Source organism: Macadamia integrifolia, chromosome 1, assembly GCF_013358625.1.
Source record: "Macadamia integrifolia cultivar HAES 741 chromosome 1, SCU_Mint_v3, whole genome shotgun sequence".
Classification (NCBI taxonomy): Eukaryota; Viridiplantae; Streptophyta; class Magnoliopsida; order Proteales; family Proteaceae; genus Macadamia; species Macadamia integrifolia.
The window spans coordinates 30504858-30515321 of record NC_056557.1 but is presented as its reverse complement, the minus strand read 5'-3'; the positions used below and the strand labels follow the sequence as shown (position 1 = coordinate 30515321).

General features: G+C 35.7%; 1 non-coding gene across 1 annotated transcript; it reads right to left on the bottom strand.

Annotated features, from left to right (window-relative positions):
• Positions 1 to 8912: 8912 nt before the first annotated feature.
• On the bottom strand, positions 8913 to 9019 carry LOC122087151. Its single transcript, XR_006142677.1, has one exon. It is a non-coding gene; the product is annotated as a small nucleolar RNA R71 (small nucleolar RNA).
• Between the last annotated feature and the right edge of the window lie 1445 nt (positions 9020 to 10464).

The window sequence follows — 10464 nt, the reverse complement described above, 5'->3', positions numbered from 1 at the left end:
AGAAGAGAGAAAAAATAAAGAGAAAAAATAGGAAAGAAGAGAAAAAAAAAAGGAAAAGACAAGGGCATGGATCGAATTTCCCATTAAAATAGAATATTGTCCAAATCCAAGCAAGAAAAATCGGCCAAAGGGGGTTTCTTGTGCAAAAAGAGAGAAAAATAAAAAAAAAAGGGAGAAAAAATAGGAAAAAAAAGCAACAAAAATCGTGGGAGATCTCTCTCCACACGTTTTCTCTCTTCTTGCTCCTCCACTTCAACAAGATAAAAAAATAAAAAAATTTAGAAGCTAAAATAGTTAGCTTCCCTCCCCCATTTTCTATATAATAGAATTAACACAAGGGGAGGAGGCATTTCATTCTTCTTCTAGGGTTTTTTCTTAGTTGCTCTATCTCTTTCTCTAGTTTTCTTTTTCACTAACTTTAGTTCTAGGTTTATGCTTTAAACACTTTTGTAAGTTCTTTTTATTTAATTAATGCAAGCGCTTTTGTTTTTTATTCAGTCTTTTATTTTTATTTTTAAACAATTGAAATTGTAATTTTCAAGTTCTAGTTCTAGGCTTAGTTCTAGGTGACAAGAATAAGCTATGAAGCATGTCTTTGTAGTTTAATTTTTTTCTTCAGATTTGTTATCTCTAGTACTAGAAATTTCAGATTTGGTATATTCCAGATCTGGTTTTTAGTGTTTGTAGTATTTCAAATCGATCAAGTTTTCAGTTCAAGGGTTGAAGTTCAAGTAAGTATGCTCCTTCAGTAGTGTTCTCTCTCCCCTCTCATTTTCTCTTCTGACTACCCTTTCTTTCTTAATTTAGGATTTTAATTTTAGTTGTTACATTATTGTTATCCCTTTCCCTAAGGTTCATGGCTAGTGTATGTGTTGGCTTTGCCACTCTTAGCCATAGAATTATCATTTTATTATTTTTATTTTAATTGTCTCACTTTCCCTAAAGCCAAGTAGAGTAACCCTTGTAAGAGTGACTCTATAGTCAAGTAGGGAAGCTCATATTATGATGCATCCCTTGGGCTAAGTAGAGAAATCTACTTGTGAGTCTCTCTCTAGCTTTATCCCCTTTCTTTTACTTTTTTTTTTTTTTTTATTTCAGAATTTTTTTCCTTCATTGCTTTTAATTGCATGGGGTGTTTATTTTCAGCTATTTATTTATTTAATTTTAATTACGTGGCTTGCATATTTAAATTCTTAGATGACGAATGGTTAGGACGTTATTTTAGATACATATGTTTATGATAGTAATTAGAATTAGATCATAATCATTAATCGGTTCACTTTCCCATTATTAAAAGAAGCAAAAAAAAAAATAAATAAATAAAGTGGCTACTCTTCCTGTGTTCAACCCGTACTACATTGATCCGTACACTTGCGGTTACATTTTAAAATCTCAAACAATAAGACATCATTTTTTTTATACCCTATCTCAATAGATGGCAATATTGGATAAATTATCTCAAAATAAGTTCAACGGTAAAATTTCACACTGAAAAAATTTTGATAATGATCATAAGGGTCTTCTCCAGCCGTATAAATTGCTGAGTGCATGGCTACACGGTAAACTAACAAGTTGCCAAACCTGACATGAACATATCTGCCTTTGCAAATCCACCTTATATTGAATTCCTTCTACTGTATATACTTCATATAAATTTGCATTATTAGAATATACTTTATGGTTCCGGGACTGAGATGATTGTTTCTCCATATATTATGCGGCACTTGGAGTGAAATTACCTGTAAGCTGGAAAAACTTTATGCGATTATCATGGACCCTCATCATCATTTTAAGATGTATATTCTCAAGCATCGGTATAATTGGAAGGAATCTAGCTTGATAGATCCAACCATTAAAGGACTCTGCAATGTTTGAAGTAATCTGTCCATATGTCAATCCACGAAACTTGGATACAACCCAGTTTTCAGGGTGATTTGACTTTATCCATTGGGCAGCAGCATGGTTTATTCTATCTTACTTTGTCAATTCTTCATCTAAAGCCGCTACAGTTAGTGACTTTGCAATCTTCCAAAATTACATCCCAATTGACTTACTATATTTCTTCTGTAAGTTCTGGCATAAATTCAATTCACAGTTACCATGGGATGCACTAGGGAACTTTGTTGCAAATGAATAAGCTAATCCTTTCATATGATCAGAAATGATAGTGAGTAATTCCACCGCTATGTGGTCTCTAGCAAATCGTTCAAGTCATGTAGTCTTCTGTCATAGCATATGATTCCTCCCATGATCCATGGATGGTAGCAATACACTTTTCCTTAGCCCTCCAAGCAACCATATAACTTATATCAACTTTATACATTTACTTGATAAAAGAAACTATAATCTTTACTTTGTATTATGGATGCTCATGTAAACGGGGCATAGCAACACTAACAACCCATCTACTACCCGCTTGACGATGAGTAAGGTGAGCTAACCATTGATATGTGTGGCAATCAGTTAGTGTCTTCACTTCGAACTCTTCGCTTGGCTGAATTTTTTATGCATGTATACTCCATTTGCATCCAATAGCAGCACAACGTGCGGTAACACGTGTTTTCTCTAATTTATCAAACTATAACTCAAAGCCGACATTGATAACTGCATCAATTAGTGCTTGTCTAAACACACAAAAGCTTTCAAACACTTGGTCAACTTGTATAGAAAAATGGGCTCTGTGGGGATAAGTATCATCTACACTAACAATATCTGCTGGTGCATGTTCAAAAAGAGCATCATCTATTGAGTCATTATCGCTATCTTAGTTGACAACAGCTACTTCAGAAATGTTTGATGAATCCTCATCCCTAATTAATTAAAAAGTTTAAAAAAAAATGTAACTCTCTATAATTGGAACTTACTAAGGAGAATATCCGAACTTACCAAATGCTTTCAACACCTCTGCACAAGTTGATTGACTTTCTGTACGAAACATTGCCCTTTTCCTACATCAACATTAGAAAACAAGCATAGGACAAATATGAGAATAATACTTGTAAACTATTGATACTACTGAATGGAAAAATTACTTGATTACTCACTTATGGGTTTCTCCTTACAAAATTATCCACCAAAAGTTTCAGTTAACAGAAATACCCAAAATTAGATTTTTCTCAACAAAATTGCCCACTTAAAGTTTAAGTTAACAAAAATACCCAAAATTGAGTTTGAGTTTACAAAAATACCCACACAAAATTTCAGTAATAAAAAAATACATGATTATATGTGGAAGATGAAGACTCACTATTTTGGGTAGTTTTGTAAACCCAAACCTGATTTTGGGTATTTTTGTTAACTGAAACTTTGGGTGGGTAGTTTTGTAAACCCAAACCCAATATTGGGTATTTTTGTTAACCAAAACTTTTTATGGGTAATTTTGTAAAGAGAAACCCAAAAGTGGGTAATCATGTAATTTTACTTGTCCTGTGGACATTCAATTGTGTCATTTGATAATATACAGCCCATGTCCAATGAAAAGAGTTCTATTGGAGTTAAACTCTTCCAACTTCCATCAAATGTGAGAAGAGTTTAACTTCAATAGAACCCAAAATGTGGTAAAACTACAAGGGATGAAAACCCAAAATGTTCTCCCAAGCTCCTCAATACTTTTTAATATGGTAATATACAGTTACTCTGTCCCATAAGATTCATTTTTTTAAATGCTTTCTTAATATTTACTCCATATAGGAAAGATGCTTCTAACCTGATTCTTTTTGAAGGAGTGCCTTGGGAGTTGCGCAGCCAGTGAAAATGTTACTGTATATCGACTTGTAGTTAAGGTCTATGGGAATTAGTTCTGTCGATTGCGTCGACAAAGAGATTATGGGATTAGTCACAAATTTAACACAATAGACTCAGATAATTAATTAGCCACTAATAATGATTTGTTTCATGGAGGAGCGCAAAGGTTTATTTAGACAAACCCAAGGGATGTTGTTCCCTTGTAGCGTTGTTCCATTCTCCACTTTTATGGTGGCACGAAGCCATTGCAAAAGTGTGATTTGCAAACATCACAAGAAGCTTCAGCAGACCAAGCATGAAAAAAAAAAAAAAAAAGTGGCTCCTCTCCCTGTGTTCAACCCGTAGCTACATTGATCCGTACACTTGCGGTAACATTTTAAAATCTCAAACAATAAGACATCATTTTTTTTATACCCTATCTCAATAGATGGCAATATTGGATAAATTATCTCAAAATAAGTTCAACGGTAAAATTTCACACTGAAAAAATTTTGATAATGATCATAAGGGTCTTCTCCAGCCGTATAAATTGCTGAGTGCATGGCTACACGGTAAACTAACAAGTTGCCAAACTTGACATGAACATATCTGCCTTTGCAAATCCACCTTATATTGAATTCCTTCTACTGTATATACTTCATATAAATTTACATTATTAGAATATACTGTATGGTTCCGGTACTAAGATGATTGTTTCTCCATATATTATGCGGCACTTGGAGTGAAATTACCTGTAAGCTGGAAAAACTTTATGCGATTATCATGGAACCTCATCATCATTTTAAGATGTATATTCTCAAGCATCGGTATAATTGGAAGGAATCTAGCTTGATAGATCCAACTATTAAAGGACTCTGCAATGTTTGAAGTAATATGTCCATATGTCAATCCACGAAACTTGGATACAGCCCAGTTTTCAGGGTGATTTGACTTTATCCATTGGGCAGCAGCATGGTTTATTCTATCTTACTTTGTCAATTCTTCATCAAAAGCCGCCACAGTTAGTGACTTTGCAATCTTCCAAAATTACATCCCAATTGACTTACTATATTTCTTCTGTAAGTTCTGGCATAAATTCAATTCACAGTTACCATGGGATGCACTAGGGAACTTTGTTGCAAATGAATGAGCTAATCCTTTCATATGATCAGAAATGATAGTGAGTAATTCCACCGCTTTGTGGTCTCTAGCAAATCGTTCAAGAAAAGGGAAGAACCATTCCCAGGTGTCCTTGGACTCATTCTCAACTACTGCTATGGCAAGAGGAAAAAAAATTTCCGTCCCCATCTAAAGCCGTTGCACTCAATATTATGCCCTTGTATCTTCCCTTTGCTTGTGTCCCATCTATAAATAACAAAGGCATGCATCCACGATTGAACCCTTTGATACAAGCTGCAGACGATCGATAACACATCTTAAAACTTATGTTCTCATCACACAATACAACTGCTATACTGTCTAGATTGGCTTGCATGGTTTGAGTCATGTAGTCTTCTGTCATAGCATATGATTCCTCCCATGATCCATGGATGGTAGCAATACACTTTTCCTTAGCCCTCCAAGCAACCATATAACTTATATCAACTTTATACATTTGCTTGATAAAAGAAACTATAATCTTTACTTTGTATTATGGATGCTCATGTAAACAGGGCATAGCAACACTAACAACCCATCTACTACCCGCTTGACGACGAGTAAGGTGAGCTAACCATTGATATGTGTGGCAATCAGTTAGTGTCTTCACTTTGAACTCTTCGCTTTGCCGAATTTTTTATGCATGTATACTCCATTTGCATCCAATAGCAGCACAACGTGCGGTACAAAAGCTTTCAAACACTTAGTCAACTTGTATAGAAAAATGGGCTCTGTGGGGATAAGTAGCAGATCCTTCGTTGTCCCCATATCATCTACACTAACAATATCTGCTGGTGCATGTTCAAAAAGAGCATCATCTATTGAGTCATTATCGCTGTCTTAGTTGACAACAGCTACTTCAGAAATGTTTGATGAATCCTCATCCATAATTAATTAAAAAGTTTTTAAAAAAATGTAACTCTCTATAATTGGAACTTACTAAGGAGAATATCCGAACTTACCAAATGCTTTCAACACCTCTGCACAAGTTGATTGACTTTCTGTACGAAACATTGCCCTTTTCCTACATCAACATTAGAAAACAAGCATAGGACAAATATGAGAATAATACTTGTAAACTATTGACCATACTGAATTTTTTTACTTGTCCTGTGAACATTCAATTGTGTCATTTGATAATATACAGCCCATGTCCAATGAAAAGAGTTCTATTGGAGTTAAACTCTTCCAACTCCCATCAAATGTGAGAAGAGTTTAACTTCAATAGAACCCAAAATGTGGTAAAACTACAAGGGATGGAAACCCAAAATGTTCTCCCAAGGTACTCAATACTTTTTAATATGGTAATATACAGTTACTCTGTCCCATAAGATTCATTTTTTTAAATGCTTTCTTAATATTTACTCCATATAGGAAAGATGCTTCTAACCTGATTCTTTTTGAAGGAGTGCCTTGGGAGTTGCACAGCCAGGGAAAATGTTACTGTATATCGACTTGTAGTTAAGGTCTATGGGAATTAGCTTTGTCGATTGCGTCGACAAAGAGATTATGGGATTAGTCACAAATTTAACACAATAGACTCAGATAATTAATTAGCCACTAATTGTTTCATGGAGGAGCGCTTATTTAGACAAACCCAAGGGATGTTGTTCCCTTGCAGCGTTGTTCCATTCTCCACTTTTATGGTGGCACGAAGCCATTGCAAAAGTGTGATTTGCAAACATCACAAGAAGCTTCTGCAGACCAAGCATGAAAAAAAAAAAAAGGCATCATCTTCCAACTAATTTCCTGCCTTTATTTTAACCCTCTGCAGTTCCAAGATTTTCTGCCATGATTTTCACAGCCACTCAACACAATTTCCTTTATTATCTAAAATTTCCAACATTCAAGGCAATAAATTCTGTATTAGTCAAATTTCGGACAACATCATCATTGCTCAAGAAATTTTTATTTCCTTGAAAGGAAAAAAGGTAAGTTGGGCTTCATAGCTATTAAACTAGGTATGGCGAAAGCATATGATAAGGTCGAATGGGGTTTCCTCCTGGCCATTTTTAAATTTCTTGGTTTTGGAGATAAGTGGATTGCTATGATAAGAAAAACCTGATTAGTACCACTTCATTCTCCATTAAACTCAATGGCTCAGGAGTTGTTCATTTTGAGGCTTCTAGAGGAATCCGACAGGGATGCCGTCTCAACCCCTTCCTCTTTACCATTGTTACTGAAGCCTTATCTCGACTTTTGGCAACTTATAAAGACTTTAATTTCTTCAAAGTAATTAAGATTGTCAAGCATGCTCCCAAAATTAGTCACATTTTCTTTGCCGATGATACTTTTATTTTTTGTGTAGCCACCCATGAAGATTTAGCTACAATTAAATGTATTCTGGAGCTGTTCTCCGATTTTTCTGGTCTTACCATTAATTTTGACAAGAGTGGACTGGATTTTAGTTCCAGCATTGATGATAGCACCAAGAATTTGTTGTGTAAGGTTATTGGTATAAAGGAAATGAACAATAAGACTACCTATCTTGGGACCAATCTTTTCCATCATCGGGCCAAATCTCTATCTTTTACAAGTTTTATTGATAGAGTCAAGTGAAAACTCAGCCTACGAAAATCCAAGATGCCCTCCTTTGCTAGGAGAAGTGATGAGCACAATATTCTTAGATGACGAATGGTTAGGACGTTATTTTAGATACATATGTTTAGGACGGTAATTAGAATTAGATCACAATCATTAATTAGTTCACTTTTGCATTATTAAAAGAAATAAAAAAATAAAGTGGCTGCTCTCCCTGTGTTCGACTCATAACTACACTGATCCGTAAGCTTGCGGTTACATTTTAAATCCCAACATGCATCCCTCGGGCTAAGTAGAGAAACCTACTTGTGAGTCTCTCTCTAGCTTTCTCCCATTTCTTTTACTTTATTTTTATTTCAGCATTTTTTCCTTTATTGTTTTTTTTTTCTTAATTACGTGGGTTGTTTATTTTCAGTTATTTATTTATTTAATTTTAATTGCGTGGCTTGCATCTTTAAATTCTTAGATGACAAATGGTTAGGACGTTATTTTAGATACATATGTTTAGGACGGTAATTAGAATTAGATCACAATCATTAATTGGTTCACTTTAGTATTATTAAAAGAAATAAAAAAATAAAGTGGCTACTCTCCCTATGTTCGACCCGTAGCTACACTGATCCGTAAGCTAGCGGTTATATTTTAAATCCCAACAAGTTTTTGGCGCCGTTGCCGGGGAGACAGTTCCATATTATTTTTCGCTTTCTTTTGGTAAAATCGGAGTGCTTTGTTTGCTTTGTTTTGTTTTTCCTTTTCTTTTATTGAATTCTTGAGAAGAACAACTAGCAATAATAGTTGTATCGGTGGAGGTCGTCATGCCTCACAGTATGATAAAGACAGGTTTCACCCAGTAGCAGTACCTCAGGAATTGACCTGAGCAACCCCGGATCCCTACTGGTAAGCTCCAAAAAAATCAAAAATATCAAAAATATCATAAAAAAAAAAGTTTTGTTATCCATTCTTTTGTATTTGTCTTATTCTAGTTGTGGGTAGTTTTCTGTTACATGAGTGTTAGGTGGGTACGTAATACTAAGAATCTGTTAGAAATAAGAGATCCAACAAGTAGCGACCATATACGTTTGCACTCTTTAAAACCCTTCAATATGGGAGACCAACAGCAAAACCCTTCACCTAAATCTCTGAAAGATAGGTTCTACCCTACTAGAACAGCCCAACCTTCCTGCATAGTTCTACCACAAGCCCAGGGCAATAATTTTGAACTCAAATCTCAATACATCACTATGTTGCCCTACTTCTATGGGTTGACCTCTGAGGATGCATACCTATTTCTAAAGGAATTCGAAGAGGTATGTGTTTTAATTAAGGTCCAACAACTTTCTGATGATGTTGTTAAGCATAGGTTTATCACTTTTGCATTGAAAGACCAACCTAAGAAATGGTTGTATGGGTTACCCACAAATTCTATAACCTCATGGGAACAGTTCACAGTTGTCTTCCTTAAGAAGTTTTTCTCAACTTACAAGACCAATAAGCTTAGAAGTGATATCCTTCAGTTTAGGCAAAAGCCTAGTGAGTCATTTTCCAAATTTATGGAGAGATTCAAGGATCTACTCCAAGAATGCCCTCACCATGGCCTAAACCTATGGCATTTATGTCAAATAATTTATGAGGGTATTGATTACCCAACTAAACAAATGATAGAGTCTATGTGCCTTGAGGGATTCACATCCTTCACAGATGAAGGAAATGTATGAGAATTCTTACTTGACTTAGCTGATAAAACCCATGAGTGGGAATCAACCTAAGAGAGTGAAAGAACCATAGGAGGAAAAAGATATTTTGTGGATGGGATGGTAGCCAAAGAAGCCCATTTAGATAGCTTAATCAAGAGAATTGAAGCTATTGTTCCTAGAGAGCCATCATCAGTCAATATGGTTAAGATTTGTGCTTGGTGCCAGTCCCCTGGACATCTCATAGAAGAATGTCCTAATACCTCTGGGGGCACTTCTAATGATAGTGTTAATACCTTATACCAGAATAATCCACATAGTAACACCTACAATCCAGGATGGAGAAATCACCCAAATTTCTCTTAGAATCAGGGCAACTAAGCAGGGCCTTCCAATTTCCATAATCAAGGTCAACCTGGACTCCAAAAGCCTCCATTTGCACAACAATCTTTTTCCCAAAATACTTTTCCTAAGTCAAATGTAGGACCTCAGGCTAGTTTTCCTAGGGCCCCTCTCCTATCATCTTATCAGCAACCCCCTGGGTTTACAAACACTGGAGAGGCAAGTAGAATAAGTGACTTGAAAAAAAATATGGCCCTCCTTATGACAAGCCATCAAAATCTTACGAGAGAACTTACTCAAATTGTCTCAATTATGCGTGAGAGGGAGAAAGGAACTTTACCCAGTCAACCAGAGCCTAACCCTGGGCATCATTAGTCTATTAGTTCACAAACACCAACAAATGCACCACTGAATATAGTATAAGGCCAGACCCAACAAGGGCCCTCTAACCAATGTAATGTTTTTTATGCCCTTAGGAGTGGTAGAGAGTACTAACAGAGTGTTCCTAAATCTTCCTCATCTATTACTCATGTTAACTCTCTTTCAGTTGAGGACACAAGTGTGCCTCTTGTTTCAGGTTCGTCTGATGAACCTAAAGATTTTTATGAAACTAGAGATGATTTGGTTGAGGAAACCAAAAATGATTCTTCTGAACAAGGGCAAATCCCTAATAGTCCTTATGTTCATCCTGTCCCATTTTTTAATCGTTTAGTAAACAAAAGGAAGATTGCTTCCATGGATAAAATTTTAGAAGACTTTAAAAAGGTAGAAGTGAACATCCCTCTTTTGGATGCCATATCCAAGATCTCCGCCTATGCAAAGGTACTGAAAGATTTGTGTACTCACAAATGTATCACTAGTGTACCCAAAAAGGCGTTCTTGGTAGGTAACATTAGTTCCATAATTACTCAGCCTATAGCAGCCAAGTATAAGGATCCAGGGTGCCCTACCATATCTTATGTTATAGGCAACACCTACATTGAGCATGCCTTACTTGACCTTGGCGCAA